The sequence below is a fragment of the Alligator sinensis genome, unplaced genomic scaffold (assembly GCF_000455745.1).
Source record: "Alligator sinensis unplaced genomic scaffold, ASM45574v1 scaffold547_1, whole genome shotgun sequence".
Lineage (NCBI taxonomy): Eukaryota > Metazoa > Chordata > Crocodylia > Alligatoridae > Alligator > Alligator sinensis.
The window spans coordinates 469,375-486,948 of record NW_005842217.1 but is presented as its reverse complement, the minus strand read 5'-3'; the positions used below and the strand labels follow the sequence as shown (position 1 = coordinate 486,948).

The 17,574-nt window shown below is 47.7% G+C and overlaps 2 long non-coding RNA genes across 4 annotated transcripts in view; one reads left to right on the top strand and one right to left on the bottom strand.

Annotated features, from left to right (window-relative positions):
- Positions 1–5,734, bottom strand: part of LOC102369052 — an 8,485-nt gene extending 2,751 nt beyond the window's left edge. For both annotated transcript variants that reach the window (XR_324232.2, XR_001358282.1), the window contains exon 1: positions 5,655–5,734. This is a non-coding gene — a long non-coding RNA (uncharacterized LOC102369052). The remainder of the gene's footprint in view (positions 1–5,654) is intronic.
- A 138-nt stretch (positions 5,735–5,872) lies between these two features.
- Positions 5,873–13,725, top strand: LOC102368877. 2 transcript variants are annotated; one of them, XR_324231.2, is made up of 4 exons: positions 5,873–5,953; positions 6,108–6,173; positions 11,925–11,998; positions 13,666–13,725. It is a non-coding gene; the product is annotated as an uncharacterized LOC102368877 (long non-coding RNA). The 2 variants fall into 2 exon arrangements; XR_001358284.1 differs by having other exon boundaries at positions 5,904–5,953; positions 6,048–6,173.
- The last annotated feature ends 3,849 nt before the right edge of the window (positions 13,726–17,574 follow it).

Below are 17,574 nucleotides of genomic sequence, written 5' to 3'. Positions count from 1 at the left end.
ATCATGTTTTCACGAGACACGGTGGGGGGGGGGGGTCACGTATTCAAGGACGCAGCACCTACAGCTGGAACCAGGTTTTGAAAAGGGGTCAGATTGTGCAGTGCTCAGCAGCTCCTGGTGCAAAGCATCTAGGCAGGCTTTCTACACAGATTAGCATCAGCATGCACCTAAAGGTTTGAACTCTTGCAAATTTGACCGCTTGGTTTGGTGCCTGAACAGGAGCAGAGCTTTTCTGAAAGTTAAGTTTCAGCTGGGAACACTGGACTCTTTTAGAGACCCTGGAGGGCACAGGGAAAGCTGGTCCCTGCATCACCTGCAATCAGATACCTGCCCCAGCAATAGACTCGAAGGCAGATACAGGTAAGTCTGCTAAGCTCAGTTCCGGGCAGAGCATTTTTAAATGCCGGATTTCTTTCACACCAGCCTCTCTCATTGCAAATATTAGCAGACTCCTAAAGCAATTCAAGGAAGCAGTAGGGTAACAAATGGGAGAGGGGGGCAAGGTGACCAGCGCAGTAACTCCAGGTGCAGGGTTAAGGGGGGCAAGGAGGGAAGACAAAATAGCAGCTGCTGGCCAGCTGTGCCACTGCTAGCACCTAGGAGCCATCTCTGCCCAGAGTATAAAACTGCTTTGCTACCCCCTCTACAAGGGAGTGTCATACCTGAGTTTGGGAAAGAATGATGATGCCCAACAAGTAGCGGAGGAAATTGTAGAGGAAGAAAGGCTAGCTCCGATTTAATTTAACATTTGATTTATGATGTTTTAATTAACCAGCTTCCGAGAGCACGCGACTCATGGCTCTACAGGCAGCTTTTGAAAACCCCAACAAGAACGGGCAGTGGGCGATTCTGGCGCTAGATTGATGAAGGCCGTCTTACACTGGTTATTGCTCTTCGCCTTTCAAGGGGTCATGCCCGTCTCCTGCAGGGCCAGAAAACATTACCGTGAAGAACTCCCTTAGCTCAACCTGCTGTTGCCTTTTCCGATTGCTGCTAATGCTCCTGCTGTACTCGAGCTGCTTAGCTATAAACAAACCTGAACGAAGGTTTCTAGTATTACAAACAAATTATTGTGGGAGGAAATTAAAGACTCAATGGTATTTAGTGTTGCAAATTAAATAAAATTTCCTCAAGCCTAACAAACAGAATCGGTGCCAATGAGAAGCTTTTCAGCACAACACAGTAACGCTGAGTCTGAACTTCCCCAGAACGGTAGCTAGCCCACCTGGGGTCAGGTTCCTGCTCTCCAAGGTATGGGTTAGGTGGACCTTTTTCTCACCCCCAGCAATCACTGGTCTCAGGGCACGGATCACTTCCTGCCCCTGGGGCAAGGGCTGGACTTGATCTTCCAAGGTCCCTTTCAGCCCTAATGTCTATAAAATCTAATGGGAGCCTGAAAGTACAGGCAACGTTATTGTTTTGCCAAGGTCAAGGTAGGCAGGCCATGTCCACTCTTTTCAGGAGCATAGAGGGATGAAAGTCTCCTAGGCAAGAGTCAGGAGGAACCTCAAGAATGGCGAGAAGGGAATTTGGGGGGGGGGGGGGGGTGGGGGGGGGGGGGGGGACGACAAAAATCTGTGTATTCAGTCTTATCCTCCCTCTGTTACTGTAAGGACTGCAGGAAAGGGGAAGCGAGGCAAAGTCCATTGCATGCAGCCTGCATTAAACAGGGACTGGGGCTAAAACAACACAAGCGACTCCAGACCCACTCTGCTCGAAGGCGGCTGGATTTCTGCTGCATTAAATTAAATCGGTGAGCAGCCGAGTCTCTCCAGGAGCTCCAGAAGTCATCACTCACATGTTCCAACAGCTCTAGTGGTAAACACCTGTCTCGCATCAGGGAATATTTCTAGGAGACGCCAGTTCCTAAATCCCTCCTTGTTAAAATTTACTGCATGAGAGATTTGCCACTGCATAATAAAGAAGACTTGTTGTAGGAACAGTTTGTCAGCTTTTAACTTTACTACTCTTAGTGTCTCGGACTCCCAAGCCTGTCATCTCATATAATGGAGCTGTTTAATGAGATGTCAGACGCAAGCAGCCCATTTCTCTGCCAAGGTTATCGTCAGGGTTCCAGGAATCCACCAGCCTGCCCTTCCTGACTTGCTTTAAACATTTATCAGGTTTCCCCTCCACAACAACTCCTTCCTTGCAGCTATGGTTTTGCTTCTCAAGTTTTAAAAGGAGAAGGGGGACTGGGGATACCTTAAGATGAGCACACCTGTTGCCGAAGACAGCCAAGAGGACACGAAACACAGGAGGTCTGAATGGGTGTTTATTTTCCCCCCCCTCCCTGCATCCAAGCTAGAGTTTGGCTGCCTTCCTTAATAGATTTAATCAAGGTTTCTCATTCATCTGCTGCCAATTTAGTTTAAATGAAGGTGAAAGAGTTCAGGAAATCTGCCTGTGAAGATTTCCTTAGGTCCATGATGTATTTTAAGGGTCCTGTGCTTGTGAATATTATTTGTTTTACTGCAGTGTTTAAAGGCTCCATCATACATACAGATAAGAGAGAAGTCCTGTTTCTCAGAGCTTGAAGTATATATATAGTCAATACAGACAAACAAGATGGGGGGGAATAATCCTGAGACAAAGCACCTTATCTCTTAGTGCCTACTGCATGGCTTGGGTTTTTCAGAGCCACTTCACACATTTGAGTGCTACTAGCAGGAATAGTCACTAAAAGCAAAGTGCTCAAGATACTCACTAAAACCAAATCATGTCAGATCATCAATTCTGCCGAAACAGGATCTGCAATTATTTGCCTCGGCTACCCAATCAGGGAAATGAGAGCAAGACCACTGCAGTCATACATCCTGACCCCCCTGACAGACAGGCTGGGTGACCAGCTGACGCAGCACCGGTTTTGAAGGACAAGCAATATATTCTTGCGTCCTTGTTCAGGATTCAGTCACAGACTGCGAAGTTTGGCCCTGATTAAGAGCTGGCATGGGATTGAAGTGACAGGCAGGCCTTGCAGAGGCTCTGGGTGTACAGATGCATTCACCCAAAGAGGAAAGATTCCAAAAATTGTACCAATTCAGACAAATGAGACAAAAGCACCCATCTTCTATGCCTCTGTTTTGGCCCCGTGCTATGAATGTGCATTAGCCCAAAGACAGCCCCACCAAGAGTACATGGATTGCACAAAGCACTCAGTACAGGCTGCATCTACGGATGCCATTTCTCAGGTTATGGAGCAATTGTGAAAGCACTCAGTACGGGCTGCTCCATTTACATGCTTGCCAGCCCAAGAAGCAATGGCTGCAGCACACTGATGGTAGCTAGTACAAATCCCCCTCCTCTGACTCAACACAAAAAGCACCCCTCTTCTATGCCTCTGCTTTGGCTCCATGCTACGAATGTGCATTAGCCCAAAGGCAGCCCCACCAAGAGTACATTGATTCAAAACCCACTGGCCTTCAAAAGGATGCTTCTTGTAACAAACTTATATAACCTTGAGAGACTGTTTTGAGCTAATATTACTTCCCGAGACTAGAGGACACAGGGTTTCTTGGACTCTGAAGTGCTGCTAACAGCGCTTCCATGTTAACAGTGCAAATGACCTTGGTGTGGTGCTAAACCACCTCAGCTCATGCAGAAAGAGGCAGCAGAAGGCAAGCCAGACTCAAAAATCCTTGCTCCGAAGCATTTCCAATTTAGCACGTGATGCAGGACCCAATCACACCACCCCAGGCCATTTCCAAACAGCAGTAAAGTGTTGGAACAGGGCTGTCTGACTGGCAACCCACAGACTCCCGTCTAGCTGCCGCCCTTCCTCACTGGCCCCCAAAGTTGCTCCTGCCCCAGTGGCCAGGAAAGGGCTGGAGTGCCCGAGCAACACAGAGAAGAGAATGGAGCTGGGCTATGCACGCTGCAGATGGGTGGTGTGCGCAGCCAGGAGGGGGAAAGGGGGACAGTGGCAGGGAGCCAGCCTGGCTGCCTGGCTCAGGGTTGGGGGCACTGCCTGTGCTGTGCATGCAGCAGTGGGAACAGTGCTAGGCAGACCGTTGTGGGAGAGAACCAGGGGGGCAACCACCCACCCATGTAGCACATTGGCCCAGGCCTGTGAAGCATGCGGCCCTGGTGGCTACCCAGAAGCTGGACAGTCCTGCTTTAGGAAAACATAAAAAAAAAAATTCTTTTTCTACTAACCCAATACAGCAATAAGCATTTATTTGACTAGGGACAGGCTCAAGGCACTGAATTCAAGTCCACATTTAGATCCCAAACCAAGCCCGACTGTCAACTGAAGGTATTTGCTCCTGGGTCTTGCTTCCAACCTTGGTCATCCCAAACTTCCACCGAAGTAATGCCCCTTGTATTCCAACTGCATCACACCCAATGCAAGGCTCAGGATCAAGTCCATCGTCCTTCCCCAAACAGACACACATTTGATTAAGCCAGTCTCACTTAGGGGCTCCATCAGAAACTCATTTCTATAAGCATTTCCTGTAACATCTTGCATATAACTGATGCACTAATCTGGCAAAAGAATCTGCCCCACTTCCTCCATTTTCACATAATCCAGCAAATTAGTTCACCAGCCCATGTCAACCAGCTCCTTCCCTCCAGAGCATTTGAGTCTCTTTTCCAAGAGATGCATGTATGGCTCATTACCAGAAAAGAAAAACTTGATGATGAGCCTGGCCTTACAATGCTCCTTGGGTCTCTCCCTCAAGCCTGCAGCTACCCATGTCATCAACCATTTCACCCATTTACTGCAGCTAACCCTCTTTCTGCAGCTAGTCTGGCATCTCCTAGGAGCTTCTCTCGCAGTATTCACTCTCAGGTAAGGTGCATGCTTGGTTTCATAAGCACCAGATAATTTTCCTAGCGATCACCTGGTCCCTGTCCTGACAGCACCTCCTGGAAAGCCACCAAATCAGTCACAGGTAGGGTTAACCCCTGGCAGCTAGCCCAGCAAAAGCAATAAAGGGGAACAGACAGACTAACTCAAAACACTGGGTATAGTTTGCTAAATCCCTACACTTTACTTACTCATTCGCACACGTGCAAAGTTCGGTGCCACTTCCAGCAGCAGCATTCATCTTTTGGGGACCCTGGGACAAAGGTCTAATTTCAGGCCCCTACATTTTGCCATTTCTTATAGTACCATGAATCCCCAAAGTAATGCAGTGTAATAGGGGCCTCACCTGCTTAAGCCCCTTGCAGTAAGACAATTCTTTGTAAACTACAGAATAACGTTAGGACAGTGCAAAAGAGGTCCCCAAGCTACAGACTAGTGACAAAGAGCAATCTTCTTAACCCCGCAAGTTCAAAACTCCCCAGACTCACCTTCAATTACTAAAAAGAAAAAAAAAAAAGTACACAGTAGCTCTGTTCTGGTTTTCAATATTTGAACTCCCTTTGCCCAGTCCCAGGCTGCCAAATCTCCCCCCAAAATAGGGTATGCATAATTTTGACTTCTGCAGAGAAAGAATCAGAGAAAAAAAATTCTCCTAATGGCACAAAGCTTCCATCTTCTCCCCAAGCCCCTAACTTCTATTTAATAGTACATCCCCTACTAAACCTGGTCTCCTTTCATCCCCCTCAAGCACTTCAGCTCCTACATCACTCCAGCAAATAATTATGTGCCTCCCCATCACACACCACAATTTTACACCAGCCTGAACCTCACACCTGCTTCTTACCCCTCAACGTACTTCTCCTTCTCCAGCAGCTTTAGAGTTTCTTCAGTTCCTTTCTTTTTAAGACCAGAAGTGGGGTTGAAATAGAGACCTACCCCCCCCCCCCCTTTTTTTTTTTTTTTTTTTGCAGGCTTGTGTTAGGGTTGTATGTAGCTTCTCACCTCCTAATTGCCCTTCCCAGGCCAGGTGATGCACAGGTGGAAGAAATTAAGAGCTGGTTAGCTTAATCTTCACAGTCACCTTGAGTGGACAAGGAAACATTCAGACCTGGAAGCTAAGCCCGTCCTATTCCCCTTCAAGGGGTATAGTATTAATCTGCTCATACTCTTTTCTTAGGGGGAGGATGTAAGGTCTCTCTGCTTTCTGCAGCAGCTAATGGCAGCGATCTTTTTTTAGAAAAGGTTAAAAGCTGCATGTGCCTGAAATTTCTCCTTTCACAAAATCTTGTGCCACCAGGGCCCAAATTATCCCTGTAGCCATGGCTTAATAGAGAGCTGCACTGCTTGGAGCCTGAGGAACAGAGTAAGTAACATTTTGGGGAATGACCTACTATGGGCGTGGGAGCAGAGGGTGGTAAATGCAAGCCCGGAGGTGTTTGCATAGCTGAGCTCCTGCACGTTCCCTGGTCTTTGCAGCATGTTCATTAAAGTCCTGTCTTGTAGCTTTGCCTGGGTGCTGGCTGGATTATTGCTAATGAATCAAGCTGGCTCTTCTGCTATTCAGACAGCTCTATTTCATACCCTTAATTCTGGACTTGCCTGAAATTATCCCACATGCTTGAAGCTCTAGGAATAGATTCATTTTATGAATCAGAAACGCCACAAAAGAAGGTGGGGGTGGTATAAATGTATTAAAATCAAACATAAAACTTAGTTAATAAAATGTTATTTACGTAGGTACTTAACTGGCCTTCTTTGCCAGCGCTTCTGAGCATCTCGCCATCATTAATGAATTTAGTTTCTAAAAGATTCATGGAGTTTAAGGGCAGAAGAGGCCATTATATTAACTGCTACGACCTCTGGAATACCACAGGCCATTAAAATTCACCCAGTTACCACTGCAGTGAGCCCAATAACTTGTGTTTGACTTAAAGCATCGCTTATGTTGAACTAAAAATATCTAGCGGAAAGGCATCCGGTCTTGATGTGAAGACATCAACACAAGGAGAATCTACCATTTCCCTTGGCAATTTGTTCCAGTGGTTAATTGCCCTTGCTGAAGAAATTTGTGTCTAAGCTCTCATTTGAATGTGTCTGGCTTCAGCTTCCAGCCATCGGTTCTCGTTATGCGTTCCTCTGGTAGACTAAAAAGCCATTTATTGCTGGGTATTTTCTCCCTGTGAAGGTGCTTATGCACTGTAATCAGGTCGCTTCTCAGTCTCTTTTTCTGAAGAGCTCATTTTCTCACTGTCGAGCACTTTCTCCAGCCCTCAAATCATTTTTGTGGCTCTCTTCTGTGCCCCTTTCAGTCTTGCAACAACCTGCTCAAATGGGGACACCAGAACTGGAGGCAATGTTCCTTGATCCATCTCATCTACACAGAAGGACGATGCTCGCCTTATTCCTACGCGCTCTGTCCCTGCTTGCGTGCCCATGGGTTGGGTACCACAATGTTCTTGTTTGCTCGCTCTGCCCCTCGCGATACAGTCACTGTTTCCTGGGTATGGCCTGCATTCTTTGATATAAAGCATTTGTTGAGCTAAAAATCTATCTAGCAGAAAGGCATCTAGTCTTGGGGGGGCTAGACCCAGTGATCTGCAAAGTCCCTTCAGCCCCTAACAATCTATGAATTGGCTGCATTGCATTGCATTGCATTTAAATGAGCTCTGGTTACCTCCCAACCCAGATTTGCTTTTAATGACTTCCCTATCATTGTTATCAGTCATTTGCAAACAGTGCATTTGTCTTTACTTCAAGATCATTGACAAAATTGTTAAGTAGTGCTGGGCTTCATATTTTCCACCCCTGGAACCGCACTAGAAACCTCCTCAATTCAGTAATTCTTCTTCACTGGCCACTACTCTTTGAGAGTTGCCCAGCTCTTATTCCATTTAACCCTAACTCTCATGTTAGTGTTTAATGATTTTTTTTTTTAATTGGAGAATTGTACAGTACTGAATCGCACACTCTAAAAAATCTAAGTCTAAGGGCAGAATCCTATTTCACTTTATGTATCCCAAATGGAAGCCTTCCAGCTGCATAACTTGCATTTTTGGCACTTGCATACGGTTTGTGAACCTGCTTCCCCTCACCGCCGCTGTACATGCTCACTTGGCTGTGCTCTGGCTAGGCAGGCACGTAGCTCTGTACATCTCATCAGCACCGATTCACACTCGGGGATATTGTGGCTTGGTGAAAACCAGGAGTAGGAAGTCTGTCTTGCCATGGTTCTAGGTATCCCTTGTAATTAAGGAGTTTGAAGCTGTACCTCCACTGAGTCTCCAGCACATGGTATTAACCTGTCTCCTTTCTTCACCTTGCCTTCCTTGCAGCTGTCTCCAGGAGGCAGAGGAGCCACTGCATCTTGCATTTAGTATTAACTGGATGGAGAGCAGTGGGAGACTTCCTGCCCCTTTGGGAGCAAGGGCCAACCAGGAGCTGCTCCCGTTCAGTACATATCTTGATTCACACCTTTTTATAGTTTTTTGTTTGTTTGTTTTTTGGGGGGGTTGTTTTGTTTTTTTTTGGGGTGGGGGGGGGTTCCTCCTGGAAGGGCATGCAGTGGGAGTGGGCAGCTTCAAAAAACAGCTTTGGAAAGGTGATGGGATGATGCTTATTGACCATGGCACTATTGGGAAGTAAAAAAACCACGGTTTCAAATCCCTTATGGCAAAGGTGAGGGCTAGAACCGGGGCATCCCAGTTTCTAGGCAAGTGCCCTAACCTCTCAGCTGTTTATGTTAGTCCGTAAGAGGTACTTCTTCCTCCTGGTTTTCATCGGGCTAGAATTTCAGGACTCACTTATGCTAGAACCCCATACCTGATTGGCCAGAGCACAGCCTGAGCATGCCCAGTAGCTTGCGCGTCCACACTTTACAAGGAACGGGGTCACAGACTGTGTAAGCACCAAAAATGGCAGTTATGCATCTGGAAAACTATCATTTGGGTGTGTAAAGTGAAACAGGATTCTTCCCTAAGCCCCCATGGCATGTTCTAATCGTGTTCTTGGTGTTTCAGATATTGTTCCTTGTAATTGTGGGCAGTTGGAGGGGGTTTCAAGACAGGGATTTTGTAGGTTCCTTTGGCTAATGATTGCTTGAGAACATGGAGGCCTGCACTTGAATAGGCCCTTTGGGCTGTCTACTCCTATGATTCTGTGTCCAGTGTTGCCATTATCAATCAATCAAACTGGTAATTTCATCAAAGAATGCAAATAGATTTGTTTGAGACCTACTTTCCATAAAACCACACTGACTGACATTATTAATGTGCAAGGCGCACACAAGGTGCAGAAGCATCCCCCCTTTCTGGCAGATGGGGCAACTGAGTCATGGAGTTTAAGTGACTTGGACCAACGTCTCTTTACAAGGTGGTGACACAGCCCCAAACTGAACCTTGGTTCTCCTACTGCCCAGCCCAGGGCCTTGGCTTCAAAACCCTTCTTCCTGCCTCCTCTTTCATACTAAGCTCTTTTTATTTTTGTGTCTTAATGCAATCATTTATAAGGCCTGCCTTTAGACATAGACTGGTTTATGTGTAACTTCTGTCCCTAGCCTCTAAGTGATCAGAAACTGGTTTAAACTTGTAACAGAACATTAGTTCAGTGCACGTAAACCAGTTTCAAATTGGCCAAAAGTGGTTTAAAACACTCCTTGTTGAATGTAGTATCAGACTTAAACCTGTTTGACCCAAATCAGTTATGGAACTTCTGTCCCAGACCCCTTCCTGGATTAAGGGTCCTCCAGCATCCCAGCATGCTCTGCAGCCTGAGGCTGAGCTGTGCTGTCTGCTCCAGACAGCAGGGCTGGCCCCGCCCCTCTGCTCTATAGCTGGAGCAGGGGTGGGGCATGGCCAGACACCAGCCGGGCATGGCCCCCTAAGGCTAAGGGGGCAGGGAGGGGGTTTATTCATCCACAATGTGCAGGCGGCACAGCAGCAGTGATGGCTGCAGACACACAAGCCCCTGCAGCAAGCGGCTAAAAGGCTCCATGCCCGCCGGTGCCTATGAGCCAGCCTGTGCAGCTGCAGGCACGATTAATGTGTCGCGTGTGGCCAGTCAGGCTGCCAAGGCGCCCATCCGCAGCTGCAGCAGTGTCACCTCCATGCCACTGCCTGGCCAGCCACTGCCTGTGCGTGCCAGGCCAGGCCGTCGTGGAGTTGCGGTCAGCTGGAAAGGGCCATAGCCCGGCCCATGCTGGCCCTGCAATCTGCCTCCCTCAGCTGGGACTGAGCAGGGCTGGCTGTGGATGCTGCTGAGGGTGGGCGTGGAGGGGCTGGCTCAGGCCGGGGGGGAGGCAGCGCCCTTCCCAGCCAGCTGCAGCTCCACGATGGCCTGGGCATGGGAAGCCAGGAGCAATCTGGCCACATGACTCCCACGCCCCCAGACTCAGCTGCAGCTGGCTGGGAAGAGTGGCCCTGTGGCCCAGCCCCACCATCTCTGCCCCTCACCTGGGGCTGGGGCTGAGGTGTGCTAGCCCATGGGCACTGCTGAGGATGGGCATGGAGGGACCAGGCTGTTCCCAGCCATCTGCAGCACAGATCGGGGATGTGGGAGCTGTGTACCCAGATTGCTCCTAGCTCTCCATGGCCAGCCCAGGCTGTCGGGGAGCCACTGCAGTGGGGAGGGGGCTGTCTATGCCCCAGCTCTTGCTGCTTGGTCCTGGCTGAGGTCTGGCCACACTCCTTTCCTCTTCCTCCCACCCCCATCCAAAAAGTCTGGTAAGGGCTGGGGTCCCCACAGGCCAGGGTGGGGGTTTAAACCCCTTCCTGATCATAGTCGAGCCTGCCACGGCCTGGCCATGCCCCCCCCCGCCCCCGCTCAGCTCCCCTCTGCCACTACTGAAGGGAAGGCTCACTCTACCGTCCCTTTGGCTTCTGGTCTGAGCCACTGCAGGCATGTGCCTGCATTTCCAGAATTAACAGTGAATGTCTATTCACTTGCAAATCAGTTCAATCTATGCAGGTTAAACTAACCTGCAAAGATGGAATCAATTCAGGCTCCGGCTTTTTGAATGCTGTACTTAGCCAGAGAGCCTTTTTTTTTCTTTTACATGTTGTTGTTGTTGTTGTTGTAATAATAATAATAATAATAATAATAGTATATATATACTACAGAGAAAGTGCTAGCTCTCAGGTAATTGGGTCTATTGTAGCTGAGAGTCAAATGAGAATACATACCAATTACTGTCAAGCTTTATTCTATGCCAGTGTTCAAGTTAAACTCACTAGCACAAAAGCAGACAAAGGTGTGTTTAATGCCAGCTATAAAGAGAAAACAGAAACAAAAAAATAAAAACTTCCACGAAGCCTGACCCTGCTGGAGAGGCAATGGAAGCAGATTATTATTGTGCAAAGCACAGGGAAATTAAAAACAAACAGAAGCTGTTTGGTTACAGAAACCTAATTAAATTCCCATCGGTCTTAATATCAAACCCCTCAAGGTAGGAGGTCGTGTTTGCTGTGGAGTTAGGGAAGGTGTTTAGATGACGCGGAGGCTTATGGTTGCTAAAACCAACCAGCAAATGCTAGCAAATGTAGCATCTAGCCCTTGTGTATTAATGCAGATTTACTGCAAGACGCAGTCCCCAGGAAATGCCACACCAGTGCCTCCCCAGTGAAAGCTAAATATGTGGCGCTGAGAACTCTCAGCTTCTGCCCTATGGGTGACCCTACGGAAGGGAAAGTCAAGGGGAGCACACCCTACATTAATATACAAAATTTGATAACGGCAAAAGTGCGGCAGGAGAGGCAGGGTAGACTGTCCTAGACGGGGCAGGCCGATGTTGTGACCTGCCTGAAGACAGCCCCCGTCACACTTCTGAGGCAGCATGATGCAAATTTTATAACAATGAGGTAAAGACAACTCCTTCCGTTTCCCACTGGATGCAAGAACTACTTTAAAGTTAGAGTAGAGAAAAGGAAGAGAGAATCTTCCTTCATAGTGCCTCTACTGAAAACAGGTTTTGCAGGAAATTATTTAATTAGCATATACAGTTTAAGTGCATGGGCAGATGTGGATGGCTTATCTATCTATCTAGACACTTGCACTCACTGTTTAGAGGGGGAAAAAAGCATTTGAAGGATAAAATAATAACAATGTTAATTTTCACTTGCAGCTCTTTCTGCTGTGGCACTCAAAGTACTTCAAAAACATTAATGAATTAACCCTCACAACACCCCTGTGAAAAAGGTAAGTGTTATTATCTCCATCTTGCATTATACACAGGCAGCTCTGCTTTGCTAAGAGGAAATGACTAGGCAAGATTTTTTTTATTATTATCTTTTTTTTAAAGCCTACCTAGCTGTTAAGTGATGGGTTTTCAGAGGAAAGTTCCAATCACTGAACAGGAGACGAAAAAGCAGACCCCATTTCTGGCATGCTTTCCCATTCCTGTGTGGAGCCCCTGTAGCATAAGCAAGACCGCAAAGCTCCTGCGGTATTGTCAGACCCAAGCAACAAAAAACCCCTGTTTTCTTCCTCTGCCACAAAACAAAAAACTCTAGAACTTGTATTTTGTCTGATGCAAACCAAGATTGTGATGTAACGGCTTGACAGCAGGAGCCAGAGCTTTATGCAGAACATACAACTGTTGCAATGAAAAAATCACCCTCCCTGGCTATACTGAATTGGATCTTCCTCCTTGAGAAGCTTATCCTCAGTGGAGTAGGTCTGGCATAACAGCCCTACCCCACCAATCTCATAGCCCATCCCACAGATGGCAAAGATGGGGGTGTGGGACAGACACAGCTATAACACACTGCACCCCATTTATTCTGGGTTACTGAGCAATAAAGAAGGTTCTTTGGGCTCATTTCTCAGCTAGCGGGCTACAAAAGGGAGAGGGCAGCATCCCACCTGGCTGTTTTTGACTTCCAAGCCTGAATGCCCAAGTACCCATTGACAGCCAGGTTCAGCTTTTGGCAGGGTTGAGAACTCGTGCTTCCAGAGCAGTAGCAGGACACCATAACAGCTCTGCTACCACATCCCTCTACCAGATAGTGGTAGTGCTCCACTGATAACCCCAAGCAAATGGAGATATGTAGCATGAAATGTTTCCTTGAATCTCTGTAGCGCTACTGTGCATTTTTTGGCTCTCAGTTCACAGATGCTCAGGCCAGAATTGCTTAGGAGTCTAGCTCCTGTTCCGACACTTAAATGAAGTGGCCAGCCTTTTTTTAAAGTACTCGGCACCCAACCTATCCTATATAGATCACTCTGTTCCCAAGGCAAATGCAGCCAGTGCATCTCAGTTGCTTATTATCTACCTAAGTCAGTGGTTGTCAGTCTTTTTGGACTCGAGGCACCCTTTGGGTATGCTTTTAGCTCACTCTTTTTATTTTTTTATTTTTTTACTACAAAAAATAACCGAGCAATTCTTTCTCTGCAAAGAACTTGGGCCACGACGAGTCAGAATGGTTTAAAATGGATTCCTGTCTGAAATCTCTGTGTTGATCTTGTGACTTGTGCTTGTACACCTAACAGTGCTAACACTGCATGGCAGCCTGCAGCACCCTTGAAAGGATCTCAAGGCACCCTAGGGCACTGTGGCACCCTGGTTGAGAATCACTTAGTTAAGTATTTGCCAGGCAGGTAGTTCCTGAGGCTAACATTAATCAATGAGGCTTATTAAGCATCTGTTTAATTTGATTCCTTTAAGCACATACCATGGAAGTCAATGGGAACTAAAGCTCTGCAATTATTTGTGTTTTGTCAAATGGTGCCCACTTATACATGCATGGAAATTTTGGAGGGTAAGGGTGGTGTACTTTTAGGTATGGGTGGGTGAGAGAGCTGTCTAATTAGCACATCAATTGGAACTTTTTTGTCTACAACTTTAGTTTCTTTCTTCCTTGCAGTCTTCTTTTATTTTCCTCCTGATCTCTACTTCAGATGTCTCCTTTCCTACCAACACCCAATATGTAATGCATCAGTAAAGACTAACAATGAGCGCTTCACTTTCACTTGTCAGCAGGGTACAGTAAACCTTCTAATTCGAGCTTATCCAGTTGGAAATGTAGGTAATTGATGTGAACTCAAAAAATATATAATTTGAGAGGGGGGCTCTCCCCCTCGTCTCCTTTCCACACAGCCTGCACCTCAGTCAATCATGCAGGCTTGGTTAATCTGCAGATCTATTATCACCTTCCATTGCCTGCATTTACTCGAGCAAAACTTCCACCAGGAAGGAGGTTATATGTGAACAAGGTGTAAATATATATGTATTTCAGTTTCTTGGTCGGCGCTGGTACCTGAAAATGAAATTGCGGTGAGGGGGAAACAAAAATATTCAATTATAATTGAGACTCTGCTTGGTTGAACGCTGGCTCTGCCTGCTTTTGGGGGTGATGGAAGGACAAACGCACCTTCTGTTTTCATGCATATTCCTTTCCCTTCATGCACAGCTCCTTCATCTGACAAACAAAGCTGAGCATCCAGTGTGTGCGTGCGTGTGTGCATGCATGCAAGGGCTTTAAGGAAGTTGTTGCTGGCATCTTAGCCATGCTCAGGTCATCTGTGGGAGGAAAGAGGTAAGGATGGAGAAGGGGGCTGGGGGGGAAGCATAGGACTTCAAAGGTTTGAGCAAAAAGGAGGCCTGTTAGCTCAAAGCTGATAGCAATCTCCATATAAGGTACAGTCACTAAAGGAAGACAAAAATCACACTGTGGCACAATTGGGCTTGTATGGTTTCTTGGACATCCCTCTCAGTCATAGCTCATTTTTTTCCTTCTTATTATTCAGGCCTATTATGGCACTAATTGAGATTAGTGCCCTTCGTGCTAGGCACTACACAAACACGCAGGGGGGCGTAATCCCTGCTGCAAACGGTTTGAGATATAAATAGAGTCCTGAGTCCCCCTCCAGAGCTGCGTCTGGGAGATGATGCTGCGCTATGGAAGTGCAAAGCAGATCATTAAAAATAATTGGAGACAACATTGTTATTTATAGTATGGCAGAGCCTTCAGGTGTACTCAGGACCATGCTGCATTAGGTGTTGTGCAATCTTTACCTTGATGCAAGAGGAAAAGATTGAGGTCTGTCCAAGGCCACGGACACCCTAACATAACTAATTATACAATAAGGGCAATGAGAGTAAACCTCTGGAGCACTGAAATGCAACCTGCAGGAACCCAGCTGACCTACCCCTTCAAGGCCCTTCCATTTTTCATGGCGCTTTCCCAGCCTTCCCCAGAGCCCCTCTCAAAGCCAGCTAGACTTCTGCAGTGTGCCTTGAAAGTTGCTGAATTCAGCTTATTTCAGACCAAGGAGAGGGTCGAGTCTTGGACCCCTGATGGAGGCCCCAAGCTGCATGCTCATCTTTACAATAAAAAAGGACTCATCCAAAATGCCCCTGATGACCCTAGTGTGCGACAAAGATAAAGTTGATCCCTTGGACAGGGTGAGTTGGTCCTATTTGGACATGGCAGCTTGCCTAACATCAGGCAGGAAGCCTGTGGCAGAGTTGGAAATGAAACCCAGATCTCTTCTACACCAGACTCCAACACAAGTCACGGGCATATCCTTCTCCTCCCAAAACAGCTAAAATTTACTACCTGAGACCAGCAAATCTTTCCTCTTTCTTTTTACGCCCTGTGCTCATACGCATGCATGTCACCTCCCCTCTGTCCTTGGAGGACAATGGCAGGATAAGCATACAGGCTTTCCACCCTGTCCCTTCCTTAGAGCTCACCCAGCAGCCTGCAAAAGGAGTACTGGCTTGGTGTGGTTTGAGCAAGGGCAAGGCTGCTTTCTTTCTGCTCCCCATTCGATTCAACCGGCAGCAAACAACCCAAGGTGCGTGCACACCGGTGGCAGGGAGAGGGCAGGAGAGATCTCGCAGAAGCCAATCAAAAGCAGTATCAGCCTCAAGCTGACACATGCATCCATTATTCACGCAGGCTTTGATTCTGAGTTCAGTGCCAAAATGTAGCAATGTCTGTGCCTCCTAAGTAGGCCATAATCTCCAAAGCTCAATGATTGAAGGTTTTTGTAATCCTAATATCTATAATGCTTTGTACTTTCTAAACTGTGCAGAAAGCAGCCACTTGGTTATCAGTCTCCCCTATCCAGGCACATTCTCGGTCTCTCTCATCCTTTCCCTGCATTTCTCTCTCAGGCTGTCTCCTGGCCTGATTCACGGCAGCGATAGTGCACTTAAAACACATGCCTAATTTCATGTAAAGCACATGCTTTCCTGCAGTAGGGCATGTGCCCCTTTCCATGAACCTAGCTCCCTCATGCTTGGCTCCTTGGAGAGCAATCAAACGAGCAATAGATCACGCCCACTTTGCACAGGTGTGCAGCCACGGGCACAGGGACGAATTGATTCTCCACTCTCCTACATTCATTTTGCATGGCTTATGCTTGCCATTAACCCAGTTGGAGAGCTTCTTCTGCGTGGGAGAAATCTCTGCTGGCGGAAAGTTGGAAAGCAACTTAACCATCTCATGTGCCAGCTGCAACCCCTGGCACAAGGGAGGCAGTGGGGTGGAAAGCAGCATGCTGGGAACAGAGAGGGATTGCTGGATCTGTGCTCCATGTACCTTCTCCTCTCCTCCTCCTCCTAGCTCCAACACCAGAACTGCCACTTGGAGGTAGCTCATTGCTGGTCTAAGTCCCAACAGCACTGGGAAGCCAATGATTGGGGAGCTGTATTTGGGCCTCTGCCACAGCTGTGTGCACAAGGGGCCACTAGGTGCAGGGCAGTGGAGAATCAAGCAGAAGATCTTTCTGAATCTTTGGCCTTATGCATGCTGAGTTTTTGCCTTGAGCCCCCCTGCCAGCACTGCTACACTGGCCTGATCCCACAGTGAGCACAAGAACTGCCATTTACTGGGTCAGATCACATGTCATACTCTTGCCCAGTATTGTGTGTCACACAGGGGCAGAGAGTATTGGAAGGGAGAGTGGACGTGGCATGGAGACAGACAACCGTTCTCTTTGCACCTCTGCAGCTTTCTCCTGCATAACAGTGGACCGCGGCAATGACTGCATGCACCATCTACACCAGGGCTGAGAGTCTGGGCTGCAGCTCTTGAGGGTGAATCACAGGGCTCACAGTCATGAATAGCTTTATGCCACCTACACATAACGTACTACCCCGAGCGAGAAGAACTGAGAATTGTCTGGTGCTGAGCTTGCACACAGGAATAGGTGCTCTTGGTTATGGGTGCTGGTACCCAGGAAAGGTAGCCTTGTGACTAACATGTATGACATGGGAATCGCATGTTTTGGTAGGTAACCACCGCTGTGTTCTCACTAGGACCAGACAGTAACGCTTCAAATCAGATGAGTAGCAAAACAGTTGAGCTGAGCACTTGGTAGTGATTTTTAGGTGGGGGCAGCTCATTGTAGTTTGCCTGACTTAAAAGCGGGGATGCTCAGGCATGTTCTGAAACTCTAGTCCTCTCGAGGCATCCAAAGTACTCCAGACCAGCGGTGCTCAACCTGTGGCCCATGGGCTGAATCTGGCTCACAGAGCCGTGTCATCCAGCCCAGAGGGCTCTCCTCACAGGTCTGGAGCTGCGGCAGTTAACATTGCTACCATTCTGGATCCATGGGGTGTCCCCAGGATGGATGACACAGTCCCAAATGAAGGGCTGGGCTGGTGGAAAGAGTCGCACCCTGGCCAGATCCATCACATAGGGCTGGACTGGTGTGTAAGGTGTCCAGTGTCATGGTGGATCTGGCACATGAGGCTTTGCTGCAGCTGGATCCAGCGCATGGGTCTGGTTTGGTGCATGGGGTCACACCTGCAGACCAACCCC